Raw genomic sequence first — 15007 nt, forward strand, 5'->3', positions numbered from 1 at the left:
CCAAAATTTCTTATTTGCTTCAAATGCGGAAAAAAAGATGTTACTTATCCTACGTGTCCCGATTGCGTTAAGCCAGCAAACTACCCTTACCATAAAAATCCAAAAAACTAATAAAGATGGATTGTAGTAAAAAAATTTGCCTACAAGATTGGGACAATTGGTTGTCATTTGTTAAAACCTTTTCCCAAACGTACAAGGTAGCTACAATCCTACATCCTAAACCAATTAATGATCCACGTCCCTACGTCAAAATTAATATTGCTAACAATGAGTCCCTGTCAATGTATGGTCTGTTGGACTCTGGATCTGTGGTCAGTATTTTAGGCAAAAACTCTCATGTTATGTTGACTAAATGTGGTTTTAAAATAGCTGATACTCAAATTATTGAAGTTACAGCTGCTGGTGGTCAGAGAATGAAATCGCTGGGAATCATGCATTTACCTATAGTTTTTAATAAAAAGTCTGCTACTATTACGGCTCACATTATACCGGAAGTGGATATTCCATTAGTTCTCGGAATTGATTTTTGGTCTTCATTTAATATTCTGCCCAATAATTTACCTAAAATTTCTTTTCTTTTTCAAGACGATCCTAAAGTCATGGAAATATCTTTAAATAATGGTATCCATTCTTATGAAAATCTCACTGAGCAGCAGAGAAAAATAGCTGATAAAACCATCAAGCAATTCACGGATATATCTTTTGAACATAAAGGTCTAGGCAGGACACACTTAATCACCCACAAAATTGATACTGGCGACGCCAGTCCTATTAAGCAAAGATATTACCGTATGTCACCGGTAAAACAAAAAATAATCGCGGAACAGGTTGACGAAATGCTTGCTATGGACGTAATAGAACCCAGCGAAAGTCCATGGTCTTCTCCTGTACTGGTGGTGGATAAAAAAGATGGAAAGCCACGTTTCTGCCTAGATAGCCGTAAACTAAATTCTATAACTAAGAAAGACGCCTATAACTTACCCTATGTTTCTGAAATTTTGGACAATCTAAGAGAAGCTAAATATATGTCAAAGCTAGACCTATCTAAAGCTTTTTGGCAAATTCCAATCCACCCCCCGGATCGCGAGAAGACCGCTTTCTATGTTCCAGGTCGCGGCACATTAATGTTCAAAGTCACTGCGTTCGGTTTGTCCAATGCTCCAGCAACTCAGCAGCGTCTTGTAGATCTCCTCTTCGGAAATGACTTTGAATTAAAGGTGTTTTGTTTCCTTGATGACGTCATCATTATCAGCAAAACATTCGAGGAGCACGTATCACTCCTAAATCGTGTGCTGACTAAACTAAGTGACGCAAATCTGACGATTAATCTAAGCAAATGTCAGTTCTTTTGCAGTCGGTTGCGCTATCTCGGGTACGTGGTGGATGAAAAAGGTCTCCGTACTGACCCTGAAAAGGTGGACGCTATTTTAAATTTTCCTACTCCTACAAATAAAAAGGAAGTTAAGCGTTTTCTGGGTACAGCTTCGTGGTACAGACGTTTCATCCCCCAATTCAGCACTATTGCTGGACCCCTAAATAAACTAACTTCCACTAAAAAAAATTCTCCAGCCTTTAAATGGACTCCGGAAGCTGATAGGGCATTTCAGCATCTGAAGTCACTTTTAGTAGAAGCTCCAATTTTGGCTTGTCCTAACTATGAAATGCCATTCGACGTCCATACAGATGCTAGCAATTTCGGGGTTGGAGCAATGTTGTCACAGACTATCGACGGCATCGAGCATCCGGTTGCCTACATGAGCCGGTCTCTCTCAGGTGCCGAACGTAATTATAGTGCGACAGAAAGAGAAGCTCTCGCTGTTCTGACTGCATTAGAACACTGGCGCTGCTATGTCGAAAACGGTAAACCATTCTCAGTCTATACAGACCATTCGGCCTTAAAATGGTTTCTATCTCTTTCAAATCCTACTGGTCGCCTTGCGAGGTGGGGTGTTCGATTATCCTCATTCAATTTCGAGATAAAACATCGTCGAGGCAAGGACAATATTATCCCGGATGCTTTGTCTCGATGTGCTGTCGCTGCAGTTACTACAACATCATCTTCCAGCTCAAGTGATGACACTATCAGCTCTTCCACGCCCTCACCTCCACACACTACAGACAACTGGTATTTAAATATTTTTAACGGATGCTTAACGACACCATCTAAATTTCCAAATTACAGGTTAGAAGGAAATGTTTTATATCGGTACATGAAATGTAACAACACCCTTCTTTCTGAATTTAGCTGGAAAGAGGTTGTTCCAAATGAATATCGCGATAGAACTATATTAGATAATCATGCTAATGAAACAGCAGCTCACTTAGGTGTTTTTAAAACGTATCGCCGCCTTCTATTAAAATATTATTGGCCTGGTATGTATAGCGATGTCGTTAAGGCGGTTACTAACTGTCAAGTCTGCCTAGCCTATAAACAACCTACTCATGGTACTCTAGGTAAAATGGGAAGACCAAAAGAGTGTTCACGTCCATTCCAGACACTCTCTATTGATCTGGTCGGACCCTTACCCGTTAGTAGAAAACAAAACTGTTACTTGTTTGTGATAACCTGCTGCTTTTCTAAATATTGCTTATTGTTTCCTCTTAGACAGGCTACTTCTACGGCTGTCTGTAAAATTCTAGAGGACAATGTATTCCTGGTTCATGGCATTCCTCAAACCATCATTATGGATAATGGCTCTCAATTTATAAGTAAGCAGTTAGACACTCTACTAAGTAAATATAAAATTCCAAACGTTCACTTTACACCAAAATATACACCACAGGTCAATACAGTGGAAAGATACAATAAAACCATAATAACAGCTGTATCCACACTTATTAACAATGACCACAGGGCATGGGATATATTTTTACCTAAGATACAGTTTGCTATAAATAACTCCGTAAACGAAGTAACTGGCCATACACCTTCATTTCTAGTGCATGGTCGTGAATTGGTCACTTGCGGTTCACATTACATAGAAAATGATGTTTCAAACGAAATTTTGTTTCTACCACGAGACGCTTACGCGGAGAATTTGGGACATTTGGCAACGGTTTTTGACCAAGTTCAAACTGCTTTATGGCGTAGCCACCAAAAAACGACTCAACGTTATAACCTACGCAGAAAAGATGCTGAATTCTCAGTGGGTGATACCGTTTGGAAGAGGTGTTTTTTCCAAAGCGATAAAGCTGCTCACTTTGCGAAGAAACTAGCTCCCAAATTTGAGAAGTGCCGTATTATAGGTAAACGTTCCCCTCTTGTTTACATCTTAGAAGATAAAGATGGACGTGATATTGGGGCCTGGCATATTAAAGATCTCAAACTGAAAATGTATGAAGCTTAGCAACGCTATTACGATAGTTTCGATTTAACTTAGGTTAAATCTTTTCTAAGGAGGGGGATATTGTCACGATTAACGTGAACTTCTCGTTACTAATATACTTAAACTTTAAAATAAACTAAACATTGTCCATAAAAATATTAAACCTAAAAATAAAACCTTACTTGCTAATATAAACACTACTTACTTAAACTATAAACTATACATAATTAAATACTAAATAAAACTAAACATAATACTAACTTTCAAACAAAATCCTAATCCATACGTCATTTAAATGTGCATCGAAATGTTACTGCGCTGTTCTCGCTATTAAAATCGTACGGGTTATTTGGTGTTTTGTTTACCGCGTCTCAAAGTAAAAAACTGCCGTGAGGATCGCACCGGCGGCGCCACGCAGACTAGTTCGGCGGCCGAGACGAGTGCGGTCGTCCCTACTGCATTGAATGCAAACCTATTTCACGCTCGACTGATTTCTCAAGTCGTTCATAAGCGATTTACTATTTTCGCATACTTCTATTAGTGCTAGTAACACTTTACTACTGCAAGATCAGTGTTAATTATAATTATTTCAACCCCTTGACCGGGTAAGTAATGCATACCTATAAATTAGAAAGTAAGTTAGTTTTTGTGCATGACCTTTACATGACCTTCGCATAGGGCGTGTTAGATATTTGGTTTATTCTGCAATTAATACTATTACTATGATTGTAGTTAGTGTGTAGTAATAATTAATTAGTGTAATTAAGAAACAATACTTAAGAAATTATGTACTTCTTGCATTTATTGTCAGTACATAGCACTCACTATGGGTGTAAATTCGATAAATGCTTAAATAAATATTAATTTAGTGGTATTAATAATAATACAAATTAATTACTACGTTTCTTAGGTATTTATTTCCTTAGATTGTATTGTAAAGATGTTTATTTTAATTTTAGATGCAAAGATTGCGTAGTTCCTTCTCGCTTAAAATTTAGCCATTATTATTAGTTAGTTTAATTCCTATCAAAAAGTCCTTTCTGCTTTCTTTTGCCATTAACCGTGACTGCCACATCGCGATTTCTAATTAGTAGTATTAGTTCCTAAGCAGTTCGCAGTTTTGTTGGCCAGATAACGGAAGTTCGCGTTCATGTTGCAGTCACGGTGAAAAGTCGGACATTTTACTAAGTGCCTAATACTCGGTGTTCCAGGGTTTTTATGCCGGGCATAATATTAAGGGCAGACTACACCACGCTCAAGCAAGGAAGAAGCCAACTGAAGCTGTCAAACACCTACCTCAGGCCAGTGTTGGAACTACTTAACCGTCCCGGTGATACCAAATTACTTTTAATAAGAAAGAACCTGACCCTGAGACTATTTAATTTTAGATTTTTATTATTAAGAGATAATTGCAGAAGTTCAATAAACTTATTATTTTGTTTTCGTTCCGTTTCATTAATTACAACGTAACACTCCATCTAGAGGAGAAAGATCTACTGCATCCTCCCGGCATACTTGAGTTTCATACACCCTGTGAAACCTTAGATGCTCACCAATATACGACCTCACTTGACGAATTTGGTAAGTGCCACATGCGAACAAAACTGTCTTCCATAGACAATTATGGGAAAGATATTTGTGCTGTCACAATTTAATTAAAAAATGTATTTCGTCTGTAAATTCTTTGTAGCCAAAATATTGGCTAATATGTTACTGAGAAATAGTCGGTCATTTATAGTACCGACTATTTCGTCAGCATGGACCGAGTTTGTGAATTGGGTACAGAATGTATTTAACAGAGCTGCTGCTACTTTGAAATCTTTCATTAAATGAGATGCAGCTCTGGTCAGACCTGATCCAAACTGCAGTGAGACATAATAAGGCGAGACACCCACAATAATTAACACTCCTACCTGATGACCACAACCATTGTCAAAAGTAGGTATATGACAACTGAGAATAAGAAGAACGGAATGAAAGATGACGGACCTGATGACCATAACCATTGTCAAGAGTAGGTATAACAACTGAGAATAAGAAGAACGGAATGAAAGATCATTTCTTATTTGTAAAGAATTTTCAAATATTTTGAAAAACACATAAACTAGCTGAAACTAACACCAAATGAGTATGATCAGATACTCTGATGAATTTCAATCTCAGCTCTTTAAATGGAAACATAACATGTGTTTGTTAGTTATCTTAATAATAATATAATTATATTTCACAATTTAATTAAAAAATGTATTTCGTCTGTAAATTCTTTGTAGCCAAAATATTGGCTAATATGTTACTGAGAAATAGTCGGTCATTTATAGTACCGACTATTTCTTCAGCATGGACCGAGTTTGTAAATTGTGCACAGAATGTATTTAACAGAGCTGCTGCTACTTTGAAATCTTTCATTAAATGAGATGCAGCTCTGATCAGACCTGATCCAAACTGCAGTGAGACATAATAAGGCGAGACACCCACAATAATTAACACTCCTACCTGATGACCACAACCATTGTCAAAAGTATATGACAACTGAGAATAAGAAGAACGGAATGAAAGATCATTTCTTATTTGTAAAGAATTTCCGAATATTTTGAAAAACACATCCACTAGCTGATTATTATTTATACACATTCATAATAGACAAGGCTTTAGTGGGGAACTTTTATTCAAGTCCACATAATAATGCTACCAAGAAGGTTAATAAATAAAAACAAAAGTTAAAATCAATACCCTGATTTATTCAGTATTCATTCTTACAAGAATTCCATCTAACACTTGTGCAGGTGGTGAAATATTGTCTAAGTGACGAGCATAGGCTAGATACCACACGATACTCATCACGTGTGAACAACACCCTACTGTCCTCAAACCCACAATGCAGTTGCAACAATACCCTATGATGGCACGCCTACCCTCTTGAGTCCTGTCAAGTGCTATAAAAACAAAATATATTTTTCTTGAAATGTGCCGAGATTTTATTTTGCCTCTAAATAAAATTGGGGCTTCTCCATCTAGAGGAGAAAGATCTACTGCATCCTCCCGGCATACTTGAGTTTCATACACCCCGTGAAACCTTAGATGCTCACCAATATACGAATTACGACCTCGCTTGCCGAATTTGGTAAGTGCCACATGCGAACAAAACTAAGTCTTCCATAGACAATTTTGGGAAAGATATTTGTGCTGTCACAATTTCATTAAAAAATGTATTACGTCTTTGTAAATTCAGTGTAGCCACAATATTGGCTAATATGTTACTGAGAAATAGTCGGTCATTTATAATACCGACTATTTCTTCAGCATGGACCGAGTTTGTGAATTGGGTACAGAATGTATTTAACAGAGCTGCTGCTATTTTAAAATCTTTCATTAAATGAGATGCAGCTCTGTTAAAATACTCCTGTCTAAATATTTTGTAGTCCCTTTTCACTCTACCATTTACAGCTTCCACAACCCATCTATTAATAGTAACACATCGGCTCCTATTGCCTTCAAGGGTTGTGAGTTGTTTTTGTCCCGGTGACAGAGATTCTGGCATATGAGCATCAAAACCGAAATCTTGGATTTTATCGATGCAGTCTCGAAACCCTCGGTCCAAAATAAAAATGTCTCCTACTCTGAAAAACTCCCTGACAGCAGTTTCCTCTACCCATGAAGACATTATTGTGGCATCGTTAGTGGTCGCTGGGAATGGTCCTAAAACATCTAATATGTATCCATCGCAACACACAATCATGAAAGGTTTCACAAGGTTTCTATATTTATGGATAGAATACGTAGATTTTTGAAATAAATAGTTCGCACTTTTTTGTGTATATATACAGGGTGTCCCGTAATGTAACGTCAAGCCGGAACTGGGTGTTAAGGCAAGTTATGCTGGTTATCAGAAAAATATAAAAAAAATTCTATGTGGCATTTTGTCAAAATAATAGGCATTTAAAAAAAAATCAAAAAATTCTACTCCCGGTGACGGTCTTTTTACTCGTGTTGCCACAAATCTTCACTTTTTCCAAATTTTTTTTTTGTTATGTAACCCTGAATAATGCTTCTCTAAATTGTTATCAAAATTACAAAACCAGCTGCTCCAACTTGGATGAAAAAAATACATTATTCCCAAAAAAAATATCAAAATAAAAATGTTGCCTAGTTTAAACTGACTGTACTGAAAAAAAAATGTACTACGCGAGTGTGGCAAGTGACGTCATAATTTGGCGCATTTAGTAAGGATTCCAAAATGGTATAACACTTTGTAAAATCTTGCTGTAATTGTCAACAATTTTTGTTTATTGGAAATAATCCCGTTCTTAACTTTATCCACCTTGGTTAAAAATATTATTCTAATGTGCCCATAATTCAAGTTTCTGGCTTAAGTGAGGTGGAGAAGCCATTTTAAAAGGTATGAGCGGGACGGAGAGGGCCATCTTACCAAGCAGGGATGTTATGGATATCCGTAACCGTAACCGAAACTATCGGATATCCGAAATATAAAAAATATCCATAACCGTAACCGAAACTGATTCAAAAGTTACGGATAGTTTCGGATAAAGGCGGAGTCTAAGGGTACAATTCCAAACTGCAAAACTCTATGAAATCTGCAGTATACACGCCGCAGCTGAAATGCCGCGCTGCCGATTTCATAGTTTTGCAGTTTGCGGTCTGCGGCCCGTCTTGGAATTGTACCTTAAATCTTAATATTTGTTACCAACTTGTCTGGCATTCGCTGGCACCATCTAATATGCCAGCCTGTTTTACCTTTATCATACATAGGTGTCGTCTTAGTTGGTACATAAAGTAGCTATGTGGGTCACGCTCACGCAGCATCTTGCTATTTGTATTATAACTACATTTTTGAAATTCTAATAATTGCGTAACCGAAATTATCCGAAACTTCCGGATAATCTGAAATGATTTCATATCCGTGACCGTAACCGAAACCGGTATAATATTATTATAATATCCGTAACCGTATCCATAACCGAAACTTCATATCCTAATTATCCCTGTTACCAAGTAAGTACAAGATAAGTGCAGGCAGAGCAGGTAGTAAAGGCGCGCGCGCACGGGTGACTTTTGTCACAGTATGTCAACTATTAATTACTGTCATGGTGACAAAAGTTTCTGTGACTGACTGTACGGTAGTCAGTCACAGAAACTTGAATTTTGGGCACATTAGAATAATAATTTTTAACCAAGGTAGACAAAGTTAAAAACGGGACTATTTCCAAAAAACCAAAAATTGTCGACAATTACAGCAAAAATTTACCAAGTGTTATACCATTTTGGAATCATTACTAAATGCGCCAAATTATGACGTCACTTGCCACACTCGCGTAGTACATTTTTTTTTTCAGTACGATCAGTTTAAACTAGGCAACATTTTTATTTTGAAATTTTTTTTGGGAATAATGTATTTTTTTCATCCAAGCTGGAGCAGCTGGTTTTGTTATTTTGATAACAAGTTAGAAAAGCATTATTCAGGGTTACATAACAACAAAAAAAATTTGGAAAAAGTGAAGATTTGTGGCAACACGAATAAAAGGACCGTCACCCGGAGTAGAATTTTTAGATTTTTTTTTAAATGCCTATTATTTTGAAAATATGCCACATAGATTTTTTTTTATATTTTTCTGATAACCAGCATAACTTGCCTCAACACCCAGTTTCGGCTTGACGTTACATTACGGGACACCCTGTATATGTGCCATCACATATGACTATGGCATGTCGCTCTTCTACTGGAGACTCAGGATTACCAAACAAACCATTGGCTATAATGGAATTTTTTGCAGCTACGTCTTCCCTAGAAATGTGCTGAATTCCTAGATGTCTAGGCACAAAGTTCACTAATAAATGTTCTCTGGCTATGTCCATTAACGTTTCCAGTGTTCTTCTAGGCACTTGGAACAAAGCTGATAGCCTGTCTCCTGAGTCCCCAGTTCTTAATTTACAAAGTAACGCAGTTAATGCAAGACCGCCTCTTCGTATATTATTTAATCTTGATTCATTCAATATGCGATTATGTTGATCTTTACTAAAACCAATCCAGTAATGCAACAAGTGGTCTGGAATGGTATTTAAGTCTTCAAAATCAAAATTAGTTCTACTAATATTTTCCGTCAAAATGAAAATAATATCTTCAATTTGTTGAGTAGTAAATGAGTCATAACTATTATTTGACAAATAAAGTTCATGGAACATATTGGCTCCTGAATGATAATTGCATATACGAGCACTACGTGGTATATAATAGTAGAACTCTTTTACCACACGACTACGAACAACATCCGGCACATGGTATCGTTCTGTGTTGGAGCAATTGGGAAAAACACAATGACGAGGTGTGGCAGCTGCCCTTCTTACACTAAACAATGTAATAGTTTCTTGATTGGTTGATGGTGGTGGGACATTAGAGGGGTCTTCATGATTATCTTCCTGTGGTTCATGCGAGTCAGGAGGGTCATCTGTCTGCAACGGTTGGGATGCAGTCTCTGGTGACTCAGAACCTTGCCGTGTTGCTTCATTTGCAAGTTGCCAACAAGCATGGCAAATACGATCCATGAGGTTGATCTAAAAAAAAAACAAATTCATTTAATAGTAACAATGTTCACATTATTTTTCAACAAAAGTGACCTTGCTCTTCTTTCTTAAAGTACTTACATCATTAGGATATATCCAGCTTTTAATGATGTTGATGACATTTTCGTCTTCGTTTCTCAATAAGTGGCCGTTGTTATGTAACAAATCTTCGTTGCAATTGACACATGTTGTTAATTCTTCATTTACGTTTCTGGCCTCATCAACCAATTGCTGACGACGGAGAGTGCTCTGAGCACGTAACCAACATGCGGTACATGCTTGATCACTTTGAGTAACCTAAAATATAACAATATAGATCAAATCCTAGTTATTCTAAAAAACAGGTATATACAGTAGGCATGGAACATTTCATGAATAGCATGTGAAATTTCATATGACAAAAATTTCATTAATCACACCTGCTATTTGCCTTCACATAGACTGCTATAATTTCACAGTCAACGAAATCACGAATCATAATGATTTCATTCATTCATTCGAGCGAAGTCCGTGAGCGCTGCTCTGCCAAAGCGACCGAGCGAGTAAGAAGGAATGATTTGTTCATGTGCGTGTTAGAAAAGGACAAGAGATGTGATGACGGACGACACTGGGCATTTTAAATATGAACTTTAAACCAAAAGATGTAAGGTTTAGATTTCCTTGTCATGATTCATTGTGATTTCATTAGATAGCAGGTCGCAACGTGCGCTCGTTGTTTGTTTACAATGAAATGAACGATTTTGCACTAGTCGCCCGGCTAATGATTGTTGCATACATAATTACGTACTGTGCTCTAAAATTGTTTGCTTTTTGTTGTGCGACATTGTAAATATTGTAGTTAAGTGTATATAAATAGAAGAAATAAGTTATTAGTGTTTATAAATAGGTATTTGTACAAAAAGAAAAATGAGTGCGCCAATTTGGAATCATTTTGAAAAAATCCCAGAAAAGACTGCGGCAAAATGTATTCTGTGTAAAAATGTATATTCTTATAAAACTAGTATTACGAATTTAAAGAGACATTTAAGTCATAAACATATAAGTGCATACCAAAACTTTTTAAATTCTGATCAAAACAGAGTGACTGTTAGTGCTACCTCTACCACAGCGTCTAACTCTACTGAAAATCGAGAAGCGCCCGTTATTCAACAGGCTGCAGGTGAAGGTTCCAGCTGTTCACAGATACATACTGCTCAGTCAGATACGAGTCAGTCAGCAGCTCATCCTGCAGGTATGCATACTATCCCACCGGGAAATTCGGTCAGACGTAAACAACAAACAATTACATCGTATGTTCCTCGAAAAATTGATGACAAAAGGAAAAAGTTTATTGATACAAAATTATTGCAAATGATTACTCAGGATTATCAACCATTTTCTATTGTGGATGACAAGGGGTTTAGAAGTTTTGTCGAAGCTTTAAACCCAGGCTATGAGTTGCCTAATAGAAAATTGATATCTGGCACTCTGATACCAGGGCAATATTTAGATTGCAAGAGCCAAATAATGAATTTGGTTCAACAGGCAGGAAAGTTATGCCTCACTACGGACTGCTGGACTTCCATAGCTATGGATGCATATATAGCTGTGACAGCTCATTTTCTACTAAATTTTGAAATAAAATCAGTTTTACTTCACTGTGAACACTTCAGTGGGTCACACACAGCCGACGCTATAGCAGCCGTTTTGCAGCGTATTGCGGCTGACTACAAGATACAAAATAAAATAACGCTCATCGTTTCTGATGGTGCTGCTAATGTCACGAGAGCAATACAAAATACCGGGTGGCCCGGATTCAAATGTTTCTTGCATAAATTGAACCTGGTGGTCGAAAAATCAATCAGAGTGGTTGGATTTATTTTAGATAGAGTGAAAACAATTGTTGCACATTTTAAAAAGAGCCATCTTGCAACAGAGGCGCTCCTAAAATATCAATTAGACTTTGAAAAAAAAATCAGAGGCTCTTCGATTGATTCAGTCCGTTCCGACTAGATTTTTACATGCTGGAAAGACTTTTAAAAATACAAGGGGCCCTGCAGGCAGTTATCCCTAACTTAAAAGTTGATTTGCCCATTCTTACTGTCGAAATTTGGGAAGCAATAAAACAAGTGTGCATGATTCTCAGGCCTTTCGAAGAGGTGACTCGCATAATGAGTGGCACCCATTACCTCACTGGAAGTCTCGCCATCGTTATCGTCGACGGCTTAAGAAATGTAATTACTCAAATGAAAAGTAAACCCATTTTTGGCGTGGCCGAAGAACTTCTCAATAAGCTGGAAGTAGAAATGAAAGTTTACTTCCCAGAGAGTGAGTTTGAAGACAACATGCTTCTTGGAATCTGCACTTTCTTGGATCCAAGATTTAAAATACATGCATTTCTTGACGGTGCCGCAGCAGCTGCAGAAGTTGCGCCTTCGGAAGATACATGCCGACGCACAAACCGTGCTTATTTGATTAAAGACCGCATAATGGAGCTGATAAAAACAAAATTAAGAGAAAAGCGAACATCTCCTGCTTCTGCACCTAATGCTCCTGCTTTATCATGCACCGGGGCCGCTGCGTCATCATCTACATCAACGTTGACAATTGAAGATACTGAATCTATCTCAATATGGGGAAAAATTGAAAAAACAATTGCGGCAATCACGCCCTCGGTGGACGACTTGGACGCAAAAGCTAAAAATGAGCTTGATATGTTTTTAAACGAAGAAGTGGTGCCGCGAGATTCTTCTCCTCTGGCGTGGTGGAAATCACACGCATGCATTTACCCTAATTTGGCTGAAATATTCAGTGAAAACTGCCATATCGTCGTGACGTCAGTGGAATGTGAGCGAGTTTTTTCAAAAGCTGGTAATTTTGTTACGCAGAAAAGAGCACGACTGAGTAGAAAACGTACAGCTGAGCTAGTATTTTTAAAAAGTAATGAAGCCTATTGTAAATAAGAAAATAATTATAATGTATCGAAAAAAGATGATTAAGAGCGTAATACAAGATAAAAGAAACGGAGATATTAAAAATAGTTACTAAATAACAAAGATGATTATTGTACATAACTTGAATATTAAAAAAACTATGATAAAAGTTAAAAAAGAGAATATTGTAAAAAGATACCAAACAATTAAGATGATTTATTGTACATAAGAACAATGAACTTTTAAATACGCCAATGTAAAAATATGTTTACATTGACAGTCCCAAGCCTGTCCAAGTATGAGGGAAAGTTCATTGTTCAGCATACAGCACAGCACGTATTTAGCGCAAAAATCAAACAGATATTATGTCACGTTTCATATAGGTAATGCTAATTAGCAATCGTTCATCATAATTCATACTTCATTAAAAGTAGCACATTATATGAAAGAGCTACATTATAACACTGCGAATAAAAATCATTGCCTGTGAAATTTCACATGTGAAATCATATGATTAAAAATCATCATTTCATATAATGAAAATGAATGAAAAATAGCAATCATTTCCATGCCTAATATACAGACATATTTATTGTACAGAGTACGGACACACAGAACAGAGAAAATTATTTCTTTATTTTATTTTGTTCAGAAAACATACAGTAAAACAATAACAGTCTAAAAACCACTGCTTAAGAAACTAAATATATGTACACAATGATATTATATAAAAACAAAAGCAGATATGTTATAAGTGCTCGCGCTGTGAATACTCAAATACGTCCCAATTGGGACGTCTTGTGTTTAGTCTTCGTGTGGCCTGCGTCGTGCGCAATCGCGTGCGTACCACACCGTAAGTTCCTGTGTTCTTACCAAAATAAATAAAAAATGCCATCGTGTGTGTTTCGAAAGTGTACCAATTATGACTCTAAAGTAAACAAAATACAGGGGGTCTCTTACCACATGTGATTATGCAAAATTATTTAGTATATTTATATTTTCAATTATTTATGCAAACAATCAAGACGCCATGCGCCATGTTCAAGTTAAGAAAGAGAAAGCGATCTTGTTTTGACGTTAGAGCGATAAGGATGCGTGCGCTGCGGACATAGATTAGTTAGTGCAGAATCGTTAAAACTATAGCTATCTCTTTCATTTGCGTGCTATTTCGTATCTTTTGTTTCACTTATCAGTTACATTTGTCAATGTGTGCAATTTGGAATAGCTCGGCACGGATTCAAATCGTAATTTCTATGAACGTAACATATCTATAGTTCTATAATATCATTGTATGTATGTTACGGTTAATGTGATAAATTGAAAATTATGAATAATCGCCGGTTGTTATGAATAATTACCGACAGGCTTGGTAAAAGTGATAAATTAATCACATTTATCAGTGATTATTACATAATGTAACCTTAATACTAACAAATACCATAAAAGAGAGAACACCGGCTCGTGTACAGCGCTCATGTACAGCCTCACATTTTGATATCATATATTAAATATAATTTGGCAAAATGAGTTTGGAATGTTTTTTTGCATAACATTACTTTGCCATATTTAGTTTATACACACATAAATGAGTCGTCTAGTTTCAAAACCCGCTAAAACGCTCCTGCAACTAATTTCTGTTTATATCTCTAAATGATGCTACTGCAATTTTCTCATCATACTGTTCAATCATTTTCGATCAAAATACACTAAAAGACTACTAAACTAGCACTTAAAATTAAGTTTGTGTTACAAACTCCGCTAAAACGCCGTCCGTTTCTTTCAAAACCCTCTAAAAGTTGATTGACCAATGGTAGCACGGTATTTTGGTCACGTGACTGCGAAATCAGTATGGAGATTTTTTTATAACGTCGTTGCTTCATAATTTGCTCTTATCAAATCCCGCTAAAATACAACATGTCCGTTTCAAATCCCATTAAAACCGAATGTTCGTAACAAAATACGCCAAAATGAAAATAGTTTTCATTATAATTCAAATTATATTTAATTTAAAGATAAATAGCAATTACTGTTAGTATTGCCAGATGACAATAATAATTCGTATCATATTTTTTTTTGCCTAAGGCCAAAGCTATATGGATAAGCGGTTTTTTTCAATTTCTCGAAATCTTATCAAAATCGTTTTAGCGGGATTTGAAACTAGACGCCTCAAATGATCTCATATTAATCATCACA

The 15007-nt window shown here is 36.5% G+C and overlaps 1 long non-coding RNA gene across 1 annotated transcript; it reads left to right on the forward strand.

The window, feature by feature from the left end:
• The first annotated feature begins 148 nt into the window (after nucleotides 1-148).
• Nucleotides 149-4767, forward strand: LOC135086367 (uncharacterized). Its single transcript, XR_010260448.1, has 2 exons — nucleotides 149-3931; nucleotides 4538-4767. It is a non-coding gene; the product is annotated as an uncharacterized LOC135086367 (long non-coding RNA).
• The last annotated feature ends 10240 nt before the right edge of the window (nucleotides 4768-15007 follow it).

This window comes from Ostrinia nubilalis, chromosome W, assembly GCF_963855985.1.
Source record: "Ostrinia nubilalis chromosome W, ilOstNubi1.1, whole genome shotgun sequence".
Classification (NCBI taxonomy): Eukaryota; Metazoa; Arthropoda; class Insecta; order Lepidoptera; family Crambidae; genus Ostrinia; species Ostrinia nubilalis.